Source organism: Scyliorhinus torazame, chromosome 13 (genome assembly GCF_047496885.1).
Source record: "Scyliorhinus torazame isolate Kashiwa2021f chromosome 13, sScyTor2.1, whole genome shotgun sequence".
NCBI classification, from domain to species: domain Eukaryota; kingdom Metazoa; phylum Chordata; class Chondrichthyes; order Carcharhiniformes; family Scyliorhinidae; genus Scyliorhinus; species Scyliorhinus torazame.
The window spans coordinates 82,321,777-82,344,946 of NC_092719.1; the positions used below are offsets into that span (position 1 = coordinate 82,321,777).

The window sequence follows — 23,170 nt, forward strand, 5'->3', positions numbered from 1 at the left end:
TCATGTTGCAATGACAACAGAAATCAAAATTCTAAAGACACCAAACCCCAGCGAATATTTCAAATAATTTGCTTGTTTCCCATTTAACAAATTAAGAAGACTGGAGAGCTATAAAATTCACTTTATAGGGCAGCATGGTGGTGCAGTGGTTAGCACAGCTGCCTCATGACGCTGAGGTCCCAGGTTCGATCGCGGCTCTGGGTGACTGTCCGTGTGGCGTTTGCACATTCTCCCTATGTTTGCGTGGTTTTCACCCCCACAACCCAAAGATGTGCAGGGTAGGTGAATTGGCCACGCTAAATTGCCCCTTAATTGGAAAAAATGAATTGGGTAAAAAAAATCTTTTTATGATACATAAGTGATTTCAGAAAGCAGGGTTGCTTTTCATTTTTGGCGATTCTTCTACATCCTTCTACATCCGTCACATTTTTATCTCCATTTACTCGACTGAGGAGAGATCTACCCCCAGTGTCTCAGAAATTCCCCCTCGCACCCCCCCAAGAAAAAAACAAAAGTACTGAAAATGCGTAAAATCTTTCAAAAGTATCAATTAACTCAATGCATCGGAGATCATAGAAAGTAACATTGGAGCAGGACGTTGGAGGGGGAGATCAAAAGAACCTGGGGAGTGGCGGGGAGTGGAGAGATAACGGGGCGGATGTTCCATTGCCCAATGCCATGATCAGGATTCCCAATTGGGCGGAGAATGGAGCAGCCCCCGAAAAATGGGTTTGGTGCCGCTGGTCTGATGGGGAGGGGGTGGGGGGTCTGATGGGAGAGGTCTGGGGGGGGAGTGGCTTATGGGGGAATCTGATGGGAGCGTCTGATGAAGGTGACTGGTGAAGGTCACTGATGGGGCGCTGGGGAGGGCATTGGTGGGGAGGGGATCGGGTCACCCTCGTGCATTCTGTGCTGTGAGGTGGTGGTTGACCTGTTATTCCTGTGGTGGGGGAGAGGATGCCCTTGCTTGTCAGTGGGAGGGGCAGGATTTGTGTTGTGGGGTGTAGGGGGGCTGGGGTGGACCTTCCGATGGAGTTTGGGGGGCACTTCAGTTATACACTAACCCCCTTGACTCGCCTCGGGGTCCACCCCTTCAGGGCTACACTTTGGCAAACTTGCACCAAAGCACGCCCGGTGGATTTCCTGCTGCGGCGATGGGGGGGGGATGATGAGATGCAGACAGGCAGCCTCACAGCTCCAGGGTCTCAGGTTCAATTTTGGCCTTGAGTGACTGTGCGGAGTTTGCACTTTCTCCCTGTGTCTGCGTAGGTTTTCTCCGGGTGCTTCGGTTTTCTCCCACAGTCCAAAGATGTGCAGGTTAGGTGGATTGGCCATGCTAAACTGCCCCTCAGTGTCCAAAAGGTTAGGTGGGGTTACTAGGTTGCGGGGATGGGGTGGAGGCGTGGGCTTAACTTGAGCGCTCTTTTCAAGGGCTGGTGCAGACTTGATGGACCGAATGGCTTCCGTCTGCACTGTAAATTCTATAATTCTATGAAGACTGGACTGTCAGGATAGATGTTGTGGGGGCAGCACGGTGGTTAGTGCTGCTGCCTCACGGCGCCGAGGTCCCAGGTTCGATCCCGGCTCTGGGTCACTGTCCATGTGGAGTTTGCACATTCTCCCCGTGTTTGCGTGGGTTAATTTTTTTAAATTTATTTTTAAAAAGGATAGACGTTGTGTAGATGTTGGGAATGGTGATGAAGAGGTAGAACTGGGTATTTTTTTTAAAATTTAGAGTACCAATTATTTTTTTTCAATTTAGGGGCAATTTAGCCTGGCTAATCCACCTACCCTGCACATCTTTGCATTGTGGGGGTGAGACCCACGCAGACATGGGGAGAATGTGCAAACTCCATACGGACAGTGACCCAGGGCCAGAATCGAACCTGGGTCCTCGGCATCATGAGCAGCATTGCTAACCACTGCGCCACCGTGCCACCCAGAACTGGGTATTTTAAGGTCCACCTAGATATTGATTCCATTTCCATGGCTTATATCAGAGCTTTGAAAGGAGGAACAAACACAAAATTGGAAAGATTCAAACAGTTGCAGGAAATCCAGGTAACTTTCATAGAAACAGCCAAAGGGGAAATGTTTCCATGTTTGTGGTAATTCAATGACAGATGCAAGTATGTGTTGTTGAGATCTTAAAGTCACACTAACAGTGTACAACATAACATTAAAAATGTCAAGTATCAGAAACTAAAGTGTTCTTGGTATACTCCAGGTTTTGCATTTTGTATAGAAATACATTGCACCATTGGAGATAGCTTAAGAAACAGGAGTAAACCATTTGGCCCGTCTAGCCTGTTCCACCATTCCATAAGATCACAGCTGATCTTACACATAAACTCCATTTCCCTGCCAAAACCCCTTGATCCCCTTAATAGTTCAAAAATATAATAACGTTGCCTGAATATACTCATCGACTGATTCTCCACTTCCCTACTTTTATATTCTATTCCTTTAGGTATAAATGCCAAAATTCCATTTGCCTTCCTTATTACCTGATGTACCTGCACGCTAATTTTCTGCGATTCATGTGCTAACATGTCAGTTTTCTGTGGTTGGTCTCTTTCTGTGCATTAACGACTCCATGGGCAGGTGTTTCCAGCCCCACTCACTGCCAGGATCATCTGGCGAAAGTCAATGGACAGGGTTCTCCACTGGCGGGAAGCTCCGTTTTGCTGGCAGCCCGGGGATTACCCGACGCCATGGGGCTGCCCCATTGACCGGCCAGCGTAACGGAGCATCCTGCCGGCGGGGTGAGGCAGAAATGTGGCATGGTGGGGCGTAACATCCCACCCAATGGACTTTTGGCTGGCGTGCCAATCTCCGCGATGGGTCTACCATGAGAGGGCCGGAAAATCCCTGCTTCGGTCTCCATAAATAGAACATGGAATTCTACAATAGATAATTGAATTCCAGAATAATCTTGGAATTCTAGAATAGATCGTTGAATTCCAGAAGAGCTTGGAATTCTAAAATAGATTGTTGAATTCCAGAATAGATCATGGAATTCTAGAATGATACAGATCCGAAGGAGAGCTTTCAACTCAGGCTAGCTCTCTGAAGAGTTAGCCAATTCGTCTCACTCGTTTTCTCTTTCCTCGTAGCCCTGACAATGTTTCTTTTCCCAATCGTTATCCAGTTCCCTCTTCTATCATTGAATCTATTTCTGCCATCCTTTCAGGCAGTGTGTTTAACACGAAGCTAGATAAACTTGTGAGGGGAAACGGCAATTGAAGGTTATGATATTAGGGTTAGATGAAGAGGAATGAGGGACACTTGTGGAGCATAATGGCTGACAGGCCCATTTCTGTGCTGTACTTTCTATTTAATTATATATAAAGACTGCCTGGCATAATTCATAGGAACAAGCAAGGGTCATTGAACTCCATAAGCCTGTACTGCCAAAGAATCAGATTATAGATCTGTGCCTCAAGGAAAGATCAGGACGTTCTCACCATGTCCTGACCATTATTTCTCCCTCAACAAACACCAGAAACAGATACACCTATAAACAAAATTAATTATCGCTTGTGGGATATTTCTGTGCACAAAATGTCTTCTGTATTTGCCGAATGGTCACCAAACTTCAAAAGTAACCTTTGACACTTGCCCGGTCATACGAGACAGAGGGTAGCAGTGGAAGGGTGCTTTTCTGAATGGAGGTCTGTGACAAGTGGTGTTCCACAGGGATCAGTGCTTTTATCTGAATGTAAGGGCAATTCTGTACCTTTGCTGTTTGTAATATATATAAATGATCTGGAGGAAAATGTAGCTGGTCTGATTAGTAAGTATGCGAACGACACAAAGATATAGATAGGTTGGAGACTTGGCAGAGCGATGGCAGGTGGAGTTTCATCTGGACAAATGTGAGGTAATGCATTTTGGAAGGTCCAATACAGGTGGGAATTATACAGTAAGTGGCAGAACGCTTAAGTGTATTGACAGACAGAGGGATCTGGATGGACAGGTCCACAGGTCACTGAAACTGGCAACGCAGGTGGAGACGGTAGTCTCAAAGGCATTCAGCAATATGTAAATGAGTTTGAGTGAAAATTCGGAGAATGAGAATGCCGCAATATATTGCACAATGTTCACTGAAATCACTGATTAACTATTGTAACTTGTAACAATTTAATCTTATCATGGAGCGTGTTTTAGTGATCTCTGTAGGTGCATACACACAAGGGGTTAATGGGTAAATAGCAGCACCACATGATCACTAGAGGGCTGGACCAACAGGGGTATAAAAAGCAGCCACACGGTGTCTCTCTCTCTCTCTCGTGGGTGCACTGTGAACAGGGTAACATCAGAATCACATAGATAGTTAGTGGTGTTACGTTGAGTTATTATTCTTAAATCTTGTTAACCAATTCTTTGTTTCCATGTTAAGGTAAAGAACTCATGCATTAATAGTTATAGTTACTCAATAAATCTTTGTTGTTACTGGACGAGTTTGAGTCTTCTTCAACAAGATTCAGAAGACTTCACCATCAACCAAGGATTGAGTAACATGTGTTATCGACCACGCAGGTAACACAACATGGTACCAAGGAGTGTTGGCCTTAACAACAAAAACAGAAACTAGCTAGGTTAGGTTCGACAGACAAAAAAAAGAAAAAACTCAGATAGATATTTGACCACGGAAGGCATCGCAGCAGTCTGACCTCGCGGGCAAAAGAAAAATGGTAAGATGGACTCACTTCCAACTCCAGAGCCCACTGTAAAAATCAGTCTGGTGAGACGCTGGAAAGACTTAAATTTTGTAATAGGTGCCAGAGATTCAGAGAGTCAATCACTGATTTTATTGCAGACCTCCAGGTACTAGCGTAAGGCTGTAATTATGCTGATTTCAGAGATGCTATGATAATAGATCAATTAATTTATGGACTATCTGAAAAAAATTTAACGAAAAAACTTTCACAACAACAGTATCTAACTCGAGAAATTGCGATTAAACAGTGCATATTGCATGAACAGAAAAAAAATCAGTACCTTCAATTTATCCAAAGATAAAACGGCGCCAAAACTTACCACGAGGCAAAGGCAGGATCTCACTCGATGCAACAGCTCTTTTTGATTGGCAGCCATCTTGAGAAAGGAGCCGCACATGCGCACTTCCCGAAAAGACGCAAACTGGCGAGAGCCGCGCATGCGCTGTTGTGAAAAGAGCGCACAGTACATGAAACTCGGAGTGCGCATGCGCAATCGAGTCCTATGCATGACGTCACGAGCGTCATGACGTTAGAGGACAAGGACCACGCCCACTTAAAAGGGAAATGCACAAAAATGCACAAAAAGAAATTTAAAGCTGCAAAACCCAACTTTTTAACCTCAAAAGACAGAACAATGCCCGAATTTACACCAGCAGTTGAAAATAACTTTCACAACACCCTGGAACAAGCAGTTTGCAACACCCAAAGAGAACAGCACAATGACAAATCCATAGCAAAAGGTTTGTTCATTGATGATGATTACTCAGGAGATGAGTTCCTCATTGGACAAATAGAGCACCATGACACATCCTTGACAAGAAGCGATGATTTGTTTGCTGACGAATGCCACTCAGCCATGGATCAGTTCTCCGGATCTGATGGTCATTGCAGCAGCAACATGTGTGCCAAGTCCCATATGAGTCTCATGGTGGGAGAATCCAGCACCATGACAGCTCGTCGACAAAATGGATGACAACCACATGTCACATATCCTAGCAGAAGGCGACGCCACACAGGGAGCACAGATTGACTCCACTGAGGGAGTGATACCAGCCTCCATAGCGAGCTCATTGACAGGCTCCAGAATGGCCGCAAGCAACGACTCCGGAGCGACAGCCGTGAACGAAGAAGAATATCAAGGTCTATCCACCTTATTTGAGCCACCAGAAGAAGACTATGAAAGTCTACCCAGCTAATTTAATCAGCAAGAAGACACTGAATGTCTACCCACTGTATGTGAAAACAGTGACAAAGTGATCACACTCGACATACAGAGTGTGCAGGATCACAGCGAGACTGACAGGTCTCAGCTCGTCTGTACAGAAGCACAGAGTAGGACTACTCTTGGGTCCAGTGAGACCACGCCAATTGAAATCTTGAAGATCTTAATTCCTGAAGAGGAGCATAAAGAGATCACAGATGATTCAAATGCACCGGAAATGTCTCCATCAGAGGAGCACTGAGGCAGCAAAGAACAATCAAATCCACCACAAATGACTGATGTCACCAACATCAATACGACATCAGATCATTCTCACAGTTCTCAAAAAGAAACGCTCGATGTAACGGACACCAATAACTGTGACAATTACTCAAATTATCCACACGGAACACACATTGAGCGCAACAAGAGTACAAACATGCCATGGCATGGCAACAAATCTCACAAATCCGCATTTGCTCCACAACAAACAAACCAGCTTTCAAGAAAGATGCAACACAGAATCGCTACCACAAGCATAAAATAGTATAAATCAGACAACAAAGTGATTCGACCATTCCGACATCTCGCGCTGTCCTCACGTACACACATCAACACTGACGGTGGTCACGACGACATGACGACATCAACTGCCACCTCAACAACAGGCGACGAGATCAACCCACCTGATCAAACTCATACAGTCTGGACTCAAAGCTTTTCGTTAGGATTGTACTTTTTAAACGTTGATTAACTTTGTACAGTCATTATTACCATCACATTCTGAACACATTATTATTTGTTTTATCTGTTCCCAGTTGACTTAATTTATTATGTTTGTTCAATTTTTGTTACACCATACAGAAAATCTGTAACACATTAAAAAAGGGGGGGATGTAGTGATCTCTGTAGGTGCATGCACACAAGGGGTTAATGGGTAAATAGCAGCACCACATGATCAAAAGAGGGCTGAACCAACAGGGGTATAAAAAGCAACCACACGAGGTCTCTGGGGCTCTCTCTCGTGGGTGCACTGTGAACAGGGTAACATCAGAATCACATTCTTTCCCATGGCAGCGATGCAGGAGGACCGGTCAAAGGCCATCGAAGGGGTTGTGTCACCCCTGAAGGGCTCGATGGCATGGGTTGAAACGTGCTTGGAAGTACAGTGGTCGCAGATCCGAGAAATGGAGAGGGTGATGTCGGACCACAGAGATTGGGTGGTGGCATTGAAGGCGGAGATGGGGCTCTTAGGAGACCTTTGCAAGACGTTGAGAGCAAAGATGGAAGAGCAAGGGAACGGATTGAGAAGGCAGAACATGCGTATTGTCAACCTGCCTGAATAATAATCTTTATTGGTGTCACAAGTAGGCTTACATTAACACTGCAATGCAGTTACTGTGAAAATCCCCTAGTCACCGCACTACAGCGCCTGTTTGGGTACACTGAGGGAGAAATCAGAATGTCCAATTCACCTAACAGGCACGTCTTTTGGGACTTGTGGGAGGAAACCCGATCACCTGGAAGAAACCCACGCAGACACAGGGAGAACATGCAAACTCCACACAGACAGTGAGCCAAGCCAGGAATCAAACCTGGGATCCTGGAGCTGTGAAGCAACAGTGCTAACCATTGTGCTACCGTGCCGCCCAAAGGTGTGGAAGGCACGTGGCACGAGATACGTTGCAAGGATGCTGGTGCGGAAGGTTGCGGTGGGGGTGCTGGACAAGGCCCCAGATGTGGATAGAGCACACAGGTCTCTGAGACAGAAGCCAAGAGCTGGAGAGTCAGCAAGGGCGGTGATCGTAAGACCCCACAAGTTTGTGGAAAGGGAGAAGATCCTGCACTGGGTCAGGGAGAAGCAGAACTGCAAATGCGAGGGGCACAAAGTCCAAATATACCAGGACATTGGAGCTGAACTGGCAAAACAGCATGCTGGATTCAATAGGGCCAAGGCAGTGTCTTATCGGTGGCAGATCAGGTTTGGGATGCTCTCGCCGGCAAAACTATGAGTGACTTATGATTGATTTGATTGATTGATTGATTTATTGTCACATGTACTGAAGTACAGTGAAAAGTATTTTTCTGCGGCCAAGGGAACGTACACAGTATGTACATAGTAGACAAAAGTATAATCGACAGAGTACATTGACAAACAGTGATTAGTTACAGTGCGGAACAAGGGCCAAACAAAGCTCATACATGATCAAGAGCAGCATAGGGCATCGTGAATAGTGTTCATACAGGGAACAGATCAGTCCGAGGGGGAGTCATTGAGGAGTCTCGTAGCTGTGGGGAAGAAGCTGTTCCTATGTCTGGATGTTCGGACTTCTGTATCTTCTGCCTGATGGAAGAGTCTGGAAGAGGGCAAAGCCTGTGTATGAGGCGTCTCTGACAATGCTGTCTGACTTCCTGAGGCAGCGGGAGGGTGGCAAACTTGTGTGATGAGTTGGGCAGATTTCCTCACACTCTGCAGTTTCCTGCGATCTTGGGCCGAGCAGTTGCCATAGTGGGAGGGCCGGGAATATTATTTTGAGACCCCAGAAGTGGCCAATGACTTTATGAAGGAGCACAAACTGGGGGAGAACTGAACTTTATTGGGAGACGGGGGTGCCGGCGCTTTGGAGTAACGGAAAAAAACAGTAGAGTGGGGGTTGGAGGGTGCGGGGGGCAGGGGGGGTTCTTTTCCTCCCAGGTTGAGGGTTTCTCTTTTCTTGTTGGGGCAACAATGGGATGCAGGGGTGGAAAGTTTGTAAGGGGACGATTGTCCACCTCCTGCCGCCCATGGGGGTGTTTTTCGTTTTTGTTGGGGGAGGTGACCTGTGTCTGAGTTGTGTCTTTGTTTGGGTGGGGGAGGGAGAGGTCTGTGGGGAGCATTTTACACAGAATAAAGAGGTGAGGGTGGGGGAGGGGTGGGAGCGTGAGTAGGCGGAGCCTTCGGGCAGATGTTTCCACGCTGGCAGGTATTGCTGGTGAACGGAAGTGAGGTGGGGAGACGGCCGTGAGGGACGGCTGAGGGAGGAGGGAGGGGGGAGGCTGGGTAAGGGAGGGATATGCGGTGTGGCAGGGTTGGAGAAGAAGCATGGTCAGGGGCGGAGAAGGCGGCCATCTTGGATGGGTCCGGCACAGGGTAAAATTAGAAGGGGCACAGCCGAAATGAGAGGATGATGGACGGTAGAGGGGAATGGAAGCTTAAGCCCCCGGTAAGGTTGATAACATGGAACGTGAAAGGCTTCAATGGACCAGTGACAAGATTTTGGGTTTTCGTACACTTCAGAAGCTTGAAGGCGGAAATGGTCTTTCTGCAGGAGATGCACCTCTGCGTGAAGGACCAGGTTGGTTGAGAAATGGATGGGTGGGTCAGGTTTTTCAGTCGGGGTTTGACTCAAAGTCGTGGGGGGTGGCCATCTTGATGAACAAGAAGACGGAGTTTGTAAGTGAGGGGAGAAATGGGATGGTGAATGGGGTATTGGAGGGGACGCCGATGGTGCTGGTGACTGTATACGCTCCAAATTGGGATGATGTAGGGTTTATGAGGGAGCATGCGGAGGATTATGGGCCTATTAGGGAAGTTTGGGGCATTCTCAGGATACAAGTTGAACGTTGGGAAAAGTGAAGTGTTCCCGGTGAACGAGTTGGGTCGGAGAGGCAACCTAGTGGGGCTGCCATTCAAAGTAGCCAGAGATAGGTTTAGGTACCTGGGGATTCAGGTAGCAGGGCAGTGGGTGACGCTGCATAAATGGAATTTAACAAAGCTGGTGGAGAAGGTTAAGGAGGGTCTGAAATATGCGGCTTCTGACTCTGGCAGGGAGGGTCCAAGTGGTGAAGATGAACGCTCTGCCAAGGTTTCTATTCATATTCCAGATGCTTCCAATTTTGTACCAAAGGCCTTTTTCCGGAAGCTGGATACGATTATCTCAGAGTTTGTGTGGGCAGGATGGGTACCAAGGGTAAAGAGGACTTTGTTACAGAGGCAGAGGCAGAAGGAGGGGTTGGCATTGCCAAACGTGCTGCATTATTATTGGGCGGCGAACGTGGGGAACGTGGTGGTGGTGGGAAGGAGAGGGTTAGGATAGAGGAAGAATCTTGTGGGGGTCCAGCCTGAGGGCCATGGTGACGGTGGCGTTGCCACTGGCCCAAGGAAATACACGGAGAGCCGAGTGGTGCAATCCACAGTGAAGGTCTGGAACCAGTTGAGTAGGCACTTGAGAAAAGAGGGGATGTTGATGCTAACTCCGTTCTGCGAAATCCACAGTTTCTAGCTGGGGGGGAACGGGGGACGGGGGACAGTGGGGGGGGGGGGGGGACACGTAGAAGGGGAGGGCAGGATCGTAGACATATATGGGTAGCAGGGAGGCGAGCAGGTGGTGAAGATTAAGGAGAAGTGGGAGGGGAGCTAGGAGGGGAGATAAACTGGGGAGTGTGAAGTGAGGGGCTACGCAGGGTAAATGCGACTTCCTTGTGCGCGAGGATGAACCTGATACAATTCAAGGTGGTACATAGGGCGCTTATGACTCGGGCAAAAATGAGTGGTTCTTCCGGGGAGTGACAGACGAGTGCAAGAAGTGTGGGCGGGGGTCAGCAAACCACGCACATATGTTTTGGGGCTGCGAGAAGCTAGAGAGATACAGGGCGGGAGTGTTTGCGACACTAACGAGGATCGTCGGGGAGGAGGTTGGGCCGGACCCTTTGGTGGCGATATTCGGGGTACCGGAGAAGCCAGAGCTGATGGAGGGGAGGAAGGCCGATGTCGTGGCCTTTGCCTCTCTGGTTGCCTGGTGAAGAATCTTATTGGAATGGCGGTCGGCAACGCCGCCAGGGATGGCGGCCTGGCTAGGGGACTTATACGACTTTCTCCATCTGGAAAAGATCAAATGAGGGGTTTAGCGGAGGGCTTTGAGGCAAGGTGGGGTATGTGGTCATGTTTGAGGAGTTGTTCGTTGCGGGGGGAGGGGGGATGAAAATGGGGAAAAATGTGTCCAAACTGTGTAATTCTGTGGTGGGGAGTATGTTCTGTGGACTGTTTATGTTTTATAACCGTTTGAATAAGTTTGGAATAAAATTAATTCAAAAAGAAAGACATGCGGCCCCTGGGGAGATGCTCAGGGAGTCCGGTAGTAATAGCTTTGTGGAGAATTTGGAGGCAGTTTCGACAGCACTTCAGGTTGGGGGCAGAGTCAAGGGAAATGCTGATTCAGGGGAACCATAGATTTGAACTAGGGAAGTGGGATGGAAATTTTTGGAGATGGGAGGAGAAAGGAATTAGGACACTAAAAGATTTGTTTCTTGGGAGTCGTTTTGCGGGATTGAAGGAGCTGGGAGCGAAGTATGGGCTGGAGCAGGGGGAAACATTTAGATACATGCAGGTTCGAGACTTTGCTGGAAAGGAGATACAGAGCTTCCCGGTGGAGCCGGCTTCCACATTGCTGGAGGAGGTGCTGTCGACAGGGGAAATGGAGAAGGGGGTAGTATCGGCGGTTTACCGGGCTATTTTGGAGGAGGAGAAGGCGCCACTAGAAGCGATCAAGGCAAAGTCCATATGTTTTGGTCCTGTCCAAAGCTGGAGGATTACTGGAAGGAGGTGTTTAGGGTAATCTCTAAAGTGGTGCACGTGAAACTGGACCCGAGTCCTTGGGAGGCCATATACGGGGTGTCAGATCAGCCGGGGTTTGAAACGGGTGTGGAGGCAGATGTTGTAGCCTTCGCCTCGTTGATCGCCCGAAGACGATCCTGGTAGGGTGGAGATCAACCTCTCCACCCTGTGCCCTGGCGTGGCGGGGGGACCTGCTGGAATTCTTGGCACTTGTCTGTGTTAATGGTGACTATGGGTGATTCCTGATTCCTTTTTGTCATTTATTTATGTTAACATGTGGGCTAATGTCTGAGGTTTGGTGGGAGGATCGGATCATTGTTATTGGTATGGGGATTGACGTTACATTCGTTACTGATTATTGTTTATTATTGGGTGTAAATTTGGGAGAAAATGTGATAAAGGAGGAAAATAAGAAATATTTTTTAAAAAAAGAAAGACGTGTAGATTGATTGGCAATGATAAAATTGCCCCTTAGTGTCCAGGGATGTGCAGGTTAGGTGGGGTTATGGGAATAGGCTGCTCTTTCAGAGGTCCGGTGCAGACTTGATGGGCTGAATGGCCTCCTTCTGCACTGTCGGGCTTCTAAATGGCCGCAATCTTCAACTGTGTGACACTGAACATTAGGGCATTAACTAATAACCTGGGGCGTCATTCTCCGACCCCCCCGCCGGGTCGGAGAATGACCGTTGGCCGCCGTGAATCCCGCCCCCGCCCCCGCCGAAGTCTCCGGTACCGGAGATTGGGCGGGGACGGGAATCGGGCCGCACCGGTTGGCGGGACCCCCCCGCTCAATTCTCCGGCCCGAATGGGCCGAAGTCCCGCCCAGAAATTGCCTGTCCCGCCGGCGTAAATCAAAGCTGGTATTTACCGGCGGGACCAGGCGGCGTGGGTGGGCTCCGGGGTCCTGGGGGGGGGCGCGGGGTGATCTGACCCCGGGGGGTGCCCCCACGGTGGCTTGGCCCGCGATCGGGGCCCACCGATCCGCGGGCGGGCCTCTGCCGTGGGGGCACTCTTTCCCTTCTGCCTCCGCCACGGTCTCCACCATTGCGGAGGAGGAAGTGACTCTCCCCACTGCGCATACGCGGGAAACTGTCGGCGGCCGCTGACGCTCCCGCGCATGCGCCGCATTTCCGCGCCAGCTGGCGGGGCAACAAACGCCATTTCCTCCAGCTGGCGGGGCGGAAATCCCTCCGGCGCCGGCCTAGCCCCTCAATGTTGGGGCTCGGCCCCCAAAGATGCGGAGCATTCCGCACCTTTGGGCCGGCGCGATGCCCGTCTGATTGGCGCCGTTTTTGGCGCCAGTCGGCGGACATCGTGCCGTTGGGGGAGAATTTCGCCCCAGATCTGAGTTACTTAACATTGAACTATTAGCGCCCAATCTCATTTACTGAACATTGAAACAAGCAAGTTTTTTTTTTACATGAGCCACAATTTGCTTTTGCAAAATGATTTCCCTGGGTGAACAGACACTGCTCGCTCTTGATGACACGCCTGCCACATGGCTGTGTTCGAGCAGATCCTGATTGCGGTAAAAACCACAGACTGTTGCACAATCTCAGGCACAGCAGCTGCTCAGCGTGACATGAATACACATGTCTTGTGCTGAAACCTTGTTCAAAAGGGGAAATTCTCCACTGCAGACAACCTTTCGTCAAATGAGCCTTGGCATCCTTTCCGTGAGGAATTCAGCATATCATCATATTTATCAATCACGCAGATGGAGTAATACAGCGTTGTTTATCAAAGTTTGTACATGACACCAAGTTAGGAGGGACGGTAACGAAGGAGCAAGTTGCAAAAGTACACAGCCAAATGCTAAGTGAGTGGGAATTTAACATGGGCAGGTGTAAGGTCATCCACTTTCGACCTTGGGAAAACAAACTGGAGCATTTTCTTAATGGCGTGTGACTAGGAAGTGTGATGGAGCAGAGAGACTTGGGTTCTGAGGAAAGCGAACTGCTATTGCTGGCTGCGTCCAGTTCCCTATGCTCTAAGGGAGACAGTACAGCAAGAGCTGAAGAGACTTGTGACTGAGAACACCACCTCGAAGGTAGAGCAGAATAATTGGGATACTCCCATTGTAGCAGTACCAAAGTCAGATGGTAGGGTAAGAATGTGTGGAGATTATTTTGTTTTTATTGTGACGTGGGTGTCGCTGGCTGGGCCAGCATTTATTGCACATCCCTGAGGGCATTTAAGAGTCAACCACATTGCTGTGGATCTGGAGTCACATGTAGGCCAGACCAGGTAAGGATGGCAGATTTCCTTCCCTAAAGGACATTAATGAACCAGATGGGTTTTTACAACAATCGACAATGGTTTCATGGTCATCATTCGACTTTTAATTCCAGATTTTTTATTGAATTAAAATTTCTCCATCTGCCATGGTGGGATTAGAGTCTGGGTCCCCAGAGCATTACCCTGATCTCTGGATTATTAGTCCAGCGACAATGCCACCTCGCCACTGCCTCCTCATATAGAGTAATCTCAAATCAGATACTGAAATGTAATCCACTTGATCCTTTGCCAAATGGGGATGTGTTTGTAATGTTGTCAGGAGGCCTGATCTGACCAATTAGACGATAGTCCATGGCATATTTGACTATCAATACATATATAGGTCTATTTCAGTTTCATAGAAAATCATTTGATATTTCTTCAGCCCTCAGAATTTTCCAGGATTTGAAGACTCGGATATTAGCAAGGAATTCAGGGAGCAGGCAGGCCCATGTTGAGAAGCTGAATAAGGTGCTCCCACGTTTCGAAAAGGTTGGAGTGCAGGCGAAGGCATGCAAATGTGAAATGTTTGAAAACGCAGGGTCGCACGATGAGTTCAATCCAACCAAGAGGGAGGCTCCAGCAGTAAGAAATGTGCCACACCCTCAGAATATCTCAGAGCTCAGATCGTATTTTGGTCTCGTCAATTATTACAATACATTCAGCAAACTTGTATCCATTGAATAAACTCTTGAGGAGGTGTGTTCCATGGAATTGGATGAAGGGGTGAGACAAAGCTTTTCGGTTGTGTAAAGTCATTTTATAAATGGCACAATGTTTGTACATTACAATGCACCCAAAGGGATTGAGCTGGCATGTGGATGCCTCTCCATGTGGAGTAGATGCTGCGTTCTCGCATGTGTTGGAATATGGCGAGGGGAGAATGATTGCATTTGCCTCACATACCCGCAGTGCTAGTGAGTAAAATTCTGATCAGATAGAATGAGAACAATTTGATTTTTGGAGTAAGATGATTTCTTCTGTGATCACTCACTAACGAGTATGATCGTCCACCTAAAGAACTCCGTGTTACTGGTCACGGGATCTGTGGGCCCTTGTGTGGCTGATGAGCCCGATCCTAGGGTCGCATCTTCGGCCGCACACTTGGCAGGTGTTGCCGGGAGGGGGAATCAGTTCCCTGCACGCGAGATCACTGGCATTCCCTTCTCAGGCTCCTATTCCAGGCCTCCTCTTGCTGTGGGTGTCCTTGAATAATTGTGTCCCTTCAATCAGGAGGCTCCTCTAAGTAGGTTTCTTCTGAGCAAGGGTCTCCCAGGCATTGACGCCTATGTTCTAATTCTTGAAGTAAGCCTACAAGGTGTCTTTGCAGGGCTTCCTGTGTCCTCCTCTTGTTCGGGATAAGTACCTGTATGGTCGTATATTTCACAATCATAACTGACCATAAATAGGGCAGCATGGTGGCGCAGTGGGTTGGCCCTGCTGCCTCACGGCGCCATGGTCCCAGGTTCGATCCCGGCTCTGGGTCACTGTCTGTGAGGAGTTTGCACATTCTCCCTGTGTTTGAGTGGGTTTCGCCTCCACAACCCAAAGGTGTGCAGGCTAGGTGGATTAGCCATGCTAAATTGCCCCTTAATTGGAAAAAAATAATTGGGTACTCTAAATTTATATATTATAAAAAATAACTGACCATAAACCATTGCTGGCTATTCTCAATCCAATGTCTCCATGGCCCACTTTAGGTGCAGCCTGAATGCAGAGATGAGTTTGGGTTTTGTCTGTTTATAAATATTGCATTAAATACAATGTTTGGAAGATCATTGTAATGCCAGTGTGATGCCTAGATTACCATCCCCCTCAGAGGTAGAGACAACAAGGAAGATGTCTCTTTCTTTTCCCAATCGATGAGTTGGCCAATCCACCTAACCTGCACATCTTTGGGCTGTGGGAGGAAACCGGAGCACCCGGAGGAAACCCACGCACACACGGGGAGAACGTGCAGACTCCACACAGACAGTCACCCGAGGCCAGAATTGAACCCGGGACCTTGGAGCTGTGAGGCAGCAGCGCTAACCACTGTGCCACCGTGCCACCGAAGAAAAGAAGCCACCAATCAGTACCTTTGCAAATATGGAAATTGCCAGTTGGAGTGTAGCAAAGTTAAAAGCAAATTACTGTGGATGCTGGAATCCGAAACAAAAACAGAAAATGTTGGACAATCTCAGCAGGTCTGACAGCATCTGTGGAGAGAGAACGGAGCTAATGTTTCGAGTCTGGATGACTCTTTGGCAAAGCTCTGTCAAGGATCTCTGTCAAAGTGAGGCAGAGGTCACACATTGATTTTACAGAATTAGAAGGAGAACAGTGATTCATTGTGACAGACAATCATTCAAAATGTGTTAAAGTGTTTCCAATGAATGGAACATCTAGCAGTTTGCTGCTCATGTGTATCCCGAGGCAATTGGGTCTGACAATGGACCTCAGTTTTGTTCAGAAGAGTTTGCACAATTCATGACAATGAATCGTGTGAAACACATCTGAGCTCTGGTGTAGCATCCTGCTCTCACTGGAGCACACAGTACAAATTGTTAAGCATGTTCTTGCAAAGCAAACACTTGATACAAATCTGAAGAAATGTCAATCATTATTGCATCACAGACTAACTATTTTTTTGTTTATTTATAACACATTCAGCAGCATGCCAGCTGAATTGCTTCTTAGAAGGCAGCCGAGAAGACACAGTTAGCACAGTCAGTAGCAGTCACGATCTAGGTAGAGAGTCAAGGTGGCATATGGTTAGCACTGCTGCCTCACTGCGCCAGGGACCCGGATTCGATTCTCACCTTGGGTGAATGTCTGTGTGGAGTTTGCACGTTCTCCCCGTGTCTGTGTGGGTTTCTGGTTTTCTCCCACATTCCACAGGTGTGCAGGTTAGGTGGATTGGCCATGCAAAGAAGTTCAGGTTAGGTGGGGCTATGTGGTTTTGGGGATACAGCGGCGAAGTGGGCTAGGGTAGGGTGCTCTTTCGAGGGGTTGGCGCAGGCATGATGGGCCGAATGGCCTCCATCTGCACTGGAGGGATTCTACAAAAGTAAAAAACTGAAGCCAGACCAGAAGGTTGAGATGAAAAATCATCATCATAAGTGGTTGAAGCGGCTCCAAGAAGAGTGGTGAAAATATGTGGTTCTTGCATGTATTTGGACAAGATGTTTGGAAGCGCTGCTTCCACCATCTCCCTGGAGAGCCTGTTCATTTCTTAAATAACTTTAGAGCCCCCAATTGTTTTTCCCCCAATTAAGGAGCAATTCAGCGTGGCCAATCCACCTACCGTGCACAGCCTTTTGGGTTGTGGGGGTGAGACCCACGCAAACACGGGGAGAATGTTCAAACTCCACACGGACAGTGACCCGGGGCCGGGATCGAACCTGGTCCCTCGCCGCTGTGAGGCAGCAGTGCTAACCACTGCGCCACCACGCCACCCCCTGGAAAGCCTGTTCTGACCACTTTAATACTGCGTTCTCTCTGCTTTTGTGTACCTTGAGCTCCAGTAGCGAGGTTCTGGGTCCAATCAAGAGGCCTGAGGAGGATAGGTGAGGGCCGATTGTCTCAGGATGCGTGCATTGTGGTCACTGCCAGGATAGTGAGTGTTCACCAAAATTAACTTCTAGGTGTGGAGGGTGATGTTTGGACAGCTTTTCTTTCAGAAGGTCAGGAAAAGGAAGGAAGTTGGAAAGAATCAAATGAGTCTGATGAATCAGACAGTTTGTACATGAGTAGAGTATCAATAGTTACTCCAGTGTAAGTCATGGCTGAAACTAGTGCAAGGGAAAGTCAGAGTTCAGATCCAATCAGACAGACTGTATGTCAAACTGTAGGTCAAAATTAGGCTTTGTAGGGCAGCACAGTGGCTCAGTGGTTAGCATTGCTACCTCATGGTGTCGAGGTCCCAGGTTCGATCCCAGCCCTGCATCACTGTCCATGTGGAATTTGTACATTATCCACGTGTTTGCGGGATTTCACCCCCACAATCCAAAGATGTGCAGGGTAGGTGGATTGAACTCGCTAAATTACCCCTTACTTGTAAAAAATGAATTGGGTAGTCTAAATTTTTTTTACAAATTAGACTTTGTTGGAGAATTCTTCCTGGTCTCAGTCCAAGAGTTTCCAGAAGTTCTGAACTTTCGGGTCAGAAAAAGAGGAATGGAAAACCAGCCCCGTACCAGCCGCCCCGAAGAGGCGCCGGAATGTGGCGAGTAGGGGCTTTTCACAGTAACTTAATTGAAGCCTACTTGTGACAATAAGCGATTTTCATTTTCATTTTTCATTCAGTTAAGTTTGATTTATAAATAAAAGAAAACAAGGAAATGTATTAAGTTATTGTGGAAAGTGCTTTGGCAAAAAAAAGACAAGTATGTACTGAAATATTGTATTGGAAGGAGGGAGGAGTGAAATAGCGCCACCTCCTGACCATTTGTGCAATCATGCGTATGGCAAACCGGATTAAACCAGACTCCTTTACGCCACCACTATGTTGTCCTCATGAAGGGTTTGAGTATCTGGATCTCTATCCCTGGGAAGGCTGTAAGTGCTGGAGGTTAATTGGAACTTTTGAGACTAATAGCAATAGTTTTTTGTTGATCAAGGGTATTAAGGGACATGTACAGGGCCATGACCTAATTGAATGGCAATATTGGCTGCGTGAGGGTGGGGGGGGGGATGAACAACCTCCTCTCCTTCTTATGTTTGAGCTGGTTTCCTGGCGGCTCGACTATAAGAACCAACATCATTGGGGTTTGATGGATGTTTCTGACAAATAGTCGCTCTTTGCATCGCTGGATCAAACACTTTTCAGCTTGGTGCATAGAGGGAGCCATTCTCCTCCTCTGCAGTCACGGCGGGAAGGCTCACGGGCTGAGAAAACGAGCTGTTCCAAATCCCTGCTGGGTACAACATGTCAGAATACCAGAAAACCATGCAAAATTACCCCTTACAGTGAGGCTGCAGGAATAGGAGGGGGGATTGGGCCTTGGTAGAGTGGTCTTTCATAGAGTCGATACAGACTCGATAGGCCGAATGGCCTCCTTCTACACTGTAGGGACTGTAGGGATTCTATGATTCCATGTATTCCGATGATGTGGAGATGCCGGCGTTGGACTGGGGTGAGCACAGTAAGAAGTCTTACAACACCAGGTTAAAGTCCAACAGGTTTGTTTCAAACACTAGCTTTCGGAGCACTGCTCCTTCCTCAGGTGAATGAAATATTATATTGGAAGGAGGGAGGATTCCGATGTCAGTGAAATGAGGTGCGGTGTAGCAGCCCCTGCACAGCTCCCGCTAATATGTCCTGAAACACATCTTCTTCTGCTGTAATAAAACTCTATTAAACACCTTCACCTGCACCTTCCCTGAGGTTCTGCCAATCAGCACTAATCTCAGCTCAAGGGGGGGGAAGAAGATTCTGCCAGAATTCCCTCCAAGTTTTAAACCCCTTCAGCTCTGCCGCAAATTTAAGTTTGTCAGTTACTGCCTGCTTTTCCCCTACTACATTCCTGTGTCCACCTTTGCAAAGTGTCTGCTGAAACATACTCTCCCTATGGAGATAGTACAGGAGAGTGACTCTGAGGCAAGTTTCCAGAGGCCCTGATGATGCAAGAGTTTATAGTGGATGAATGGAGCAGTGGACACATGTATGATGGATAATACATTATAATTATATATTAGAATTGATCATATATTGTAATAGATTGAAGCTAATTAAAGATACCATTGAACAAGTTAAATGAATAGAGTGATAAAAGCAAATTACTGCAGATGTTGGAATCTTAAACAAAAACAGAAAACACTGGATAATCTCAGCAGGTCTGACAGAAATTGTGGAGAGAGAAGGGAGCTAATGTTTCAAGTCTGGATGACTGCTTTGACAAGAGTCATCTTTCCCCTTTGAGGGGGAGGGCTGACTGGTGGTGATTTAACCTGAGGGTCACCGCACCTCAGGTGAGGAGCAAGATTGAAAGGGCAGAGAGCCTTCATGAATAACCTCAGTCAGTACAAGAATTGAACCTGTGCTGTTGGCTTTGCTCAGCATCACAAAGCAGCTGTCCAACCAACTGAGCTAAACTGGGTTCACCATTGACCAGCGATTGAAATGGATTAGCCATATAAATACTGTGGCTACAAGAGCAGGTCAGAGGCTGGGAATCCTGCAACAAGTAACTCAACTCTTGACTCCCCAAAGCCTGTTCACCACCTACAAGGCACAGGTCAGGAGTGTAATATAATACCTTCCATTTGCCTGGATGAGTGCAGTTCCAACAACACTCAAAAAGCTCGACACCATCCAGGGCAAAGCAGCCCCGCTGAATTGTCAAGCCTTCCACAAACATTCAGGGCGGAATTCTCAGTTTCAGAGATTAAGTGCTGACGCCGGGACAGAATAGGTGGACTTCTATGACAGCAAACTTGGCGCTGGTCCCGGAGCAATTCATCAACTAGCTTAATGGTAAAAACTGGGCGGCATGGACTGGTTGGGCCGAAGGGCCTGTTTCCATGCTGTAAACCTCTATGATTCATTAGTGGGCTAGCACCGGCGCCACATGGAACACCATCGATTCCAATGAGAGATGGTATCGGATACGGTGGAGTCGGAATTGGCACTCGAGAAGCTGTCAATCTGCAGCCACATATTAGCACTCCACTCCCCACACGCACTCATCCCAGCCAACAAGATGTCACTGGTTGCACTGGAGCGCGCCCATCCTGTTGATGGGTCGGCTGGGTCCAGAGGATACCTAGGGGGGTGGCCTGCGGGGACACCCATAAGACCTATGGCACTAAGTTCACAGTGGGCGTGCGCAGCTGCATGGCTGCCTTGCCGGCTGTGGCAATGGTGTTCCTTGCCCATCCATCCTGACTCCACGGCCTTCCTCCTGATTGCCCCCCCCCCCTCCCGGCTATTCCCTCTGGCCCTGGCAGAAGCCCCCCTTCCAGCATCACAACTGTCAGCACACTAAAACGATGTTGGGACACTTCTCTTACTCTCTCACTCAGCAGCCAAGGCGCCTGTTCCCTGATTTTTGAAACCACGAGTGAAACTCGCCATCGGTAATTCCCCCGAGCGGAGGCGGAGCATCACGGAAGCCCCGGAGAATACTGGGTCAGGCTTGATAATGATATGCGGACAGCGTTTACTGTACGTGCGGAGTAGAACGCATTGATGCCACTCTCGAGGCACCGGAGCATGGCATTCTGGTGGACACCCGGCTCTGACCACGGTTTTGGCCTCACGACCAATTCTCCGCCCTATTGCTTTTCCCAATTTTGGCATCGGCCGACAGACAATCCTGCCTTCAATCTCCCCAACCACCGATGCACAGTAACAGCATGTGTACCATCTACAAGATGCACTGCAGGAACTCACCAATGTAGGGAAATGTGAAATTGTCCACTTTATTTCTAAAAAGGAAAGAACACAGGGTTACTCTGTCAATGATGGGAAACTAGGAACAGTGGAGGTTGAGAGAGACTTGGGAGGTCCAGGCACAAAGATTATTAAAATGTCAAGAACAGGGGGCGAAATTCTCCGTTATCGGCGGAAACTCCGCCGATCGGCGCAAAAAACGGCGCAAATCCCACTTGCGTCACGTCATAAAAATGGGCCGATAGTCTGCGGCCCGAAATGGGCTAGCAGCGACGTAACGGGATCCGCGCTTGCGCAGTGGTTCACGCCGTGCAGCTGACTTGATGGCTGGCCGTCGCTCAGCTCCGAGGTTCGAGTCACGCGATGTGGAGGCGCTCCTGGATGCGGTGGAGCAGAGGAGGGACGCCCTGTATCCCGGGCACGGCCGCAGAGTTGCCCCACGCCACAGCCGGCGTCTGTGGAGGGAGGTGGCAGAGGCCGTCACCGCTGTGGCCCTGACACCACGGACAGGCACCCAGTGCCACAAGAAGGTGAACGACCTCGTCAGAGCAGGCAGGGTGAGCCTCCCCCATATCCCCCATATCCCCTCTCCCCCAAATCCCCCCCTCCCCCATATCCCCCCCTCCCCCATATCCCCCCTCCCCCATATCCCCATATCCCCCATATCCCCTCTCCCCCATATCGCCCCCTCCCCCATATCCCCCCTCCCCATATCCCCCCTCCCCCATATCCCCCATATCCCCCCTCCCCCATATCCCACCTCCCCATATCCCCCATATCCCCCCTCCCCCATATCCCCCCTCCCCCATATCCCCCATATCCCCCCTCCCCCATATCCCCCCTCCCCCATATCCCCCCCTCCCCCATATCCCCCCCTCCCCCATATCCCCCCTCCCCCATATCCCCCCTCCCCCATATCCCCCCTCCCCCATATCCCCCATATCCCCCCTCCCCCATATCCCCCATATCCCCTCTCCCCCAAATCCCCCCCTCCCCCATATCCCCCCTCCCCCATATCCCCCCTCCCCCATATCCCCCATATCCCCCCTCCCCCATATCCCCCCTCCCCCATATCCCCCCTCCCCCATATCCCCCCTCCCCCATATCCCCCTCCCCCATATCCCCCATATTCCCCCCTCCCCCATATCCCCCATATCCCCCCTCCCCCACATCCCCCCTCCCCCATATCCCCCATATCCCCAAGTGAATCCAGCCCTAACCTTAACCTCTGCAATGCACGCGCAACCGATGGCGTGCATTCATATACCTGCCTGACACTGTTGCCTTTTACCCCTGCCACCACCCCCCCCCCCCCCCCAGGAGAAGCGCGCACACAACAATAGGGAGCATGTGAGGACTGGAGGAGGGCCCGCTGATGAGAGGCCACTGACCGTACACGAGGAAAGGGCCCTGGAACTGGCTGGCGGACCTGACGACCGGGAGGTTGCTGATGCAGAGGTCGGGGCCCCACGAGCAAGTGAGCCACCAACAGCCCGTCCCCATATCCCCCCTCCCCTATATCCCCCTCTCCCGTATCACCTGATCACTGCCTGATGTCTAACCATGCATGCTTCATTGTGTATCGCAGGACCAAACGTCCTGGCACCCATCCCCGCAGATGCAGACCGCCCGCAGGATGCCCCTCCGAGACCACGGGAGACGGAGAGACCCGCACCCTCCAGCATGCGACGCCCGCAGGATGCCCCTCCGAGACCACGGGAGACGGAGAGACCCGCACCCTCCAGCATGCGACGCCCGCAGGATGCCCCTCCGAGACCACGGGAGACGGAGAGACCTGGAGCAACAGGGAGACGACACCCCCGTCACGTGCGGGAGCGACCACCCAGCGATGAGGGGGGCAGCCACAGGCCCCCGTCACATCCGAGCCAGGACACCACTACCCAGGACACCACTACCCAGGACACCCCTACCCGGGACACCACTACCCAGGACACCCCTACCCGGGACAGCACTACCCAGGACACCCCTACCCGGGACAG

General features: G+C 49.4%; 1 protein-coding gene across 1 annotated transcript in view; it reads right to left on the bottom strand.

The window, feature by feature from the left end:
• tmcc3 (transmembrane and coiled-coil domain family 3) overlaps nucleotides 1–23,170 on the bottom strand; it is a 243,912-nt gene that overhangs the window by 139,605 nt on the left and 81,137 nt on the right. The gene's annotated exons all lie outside the window — the stretch shown is intronic.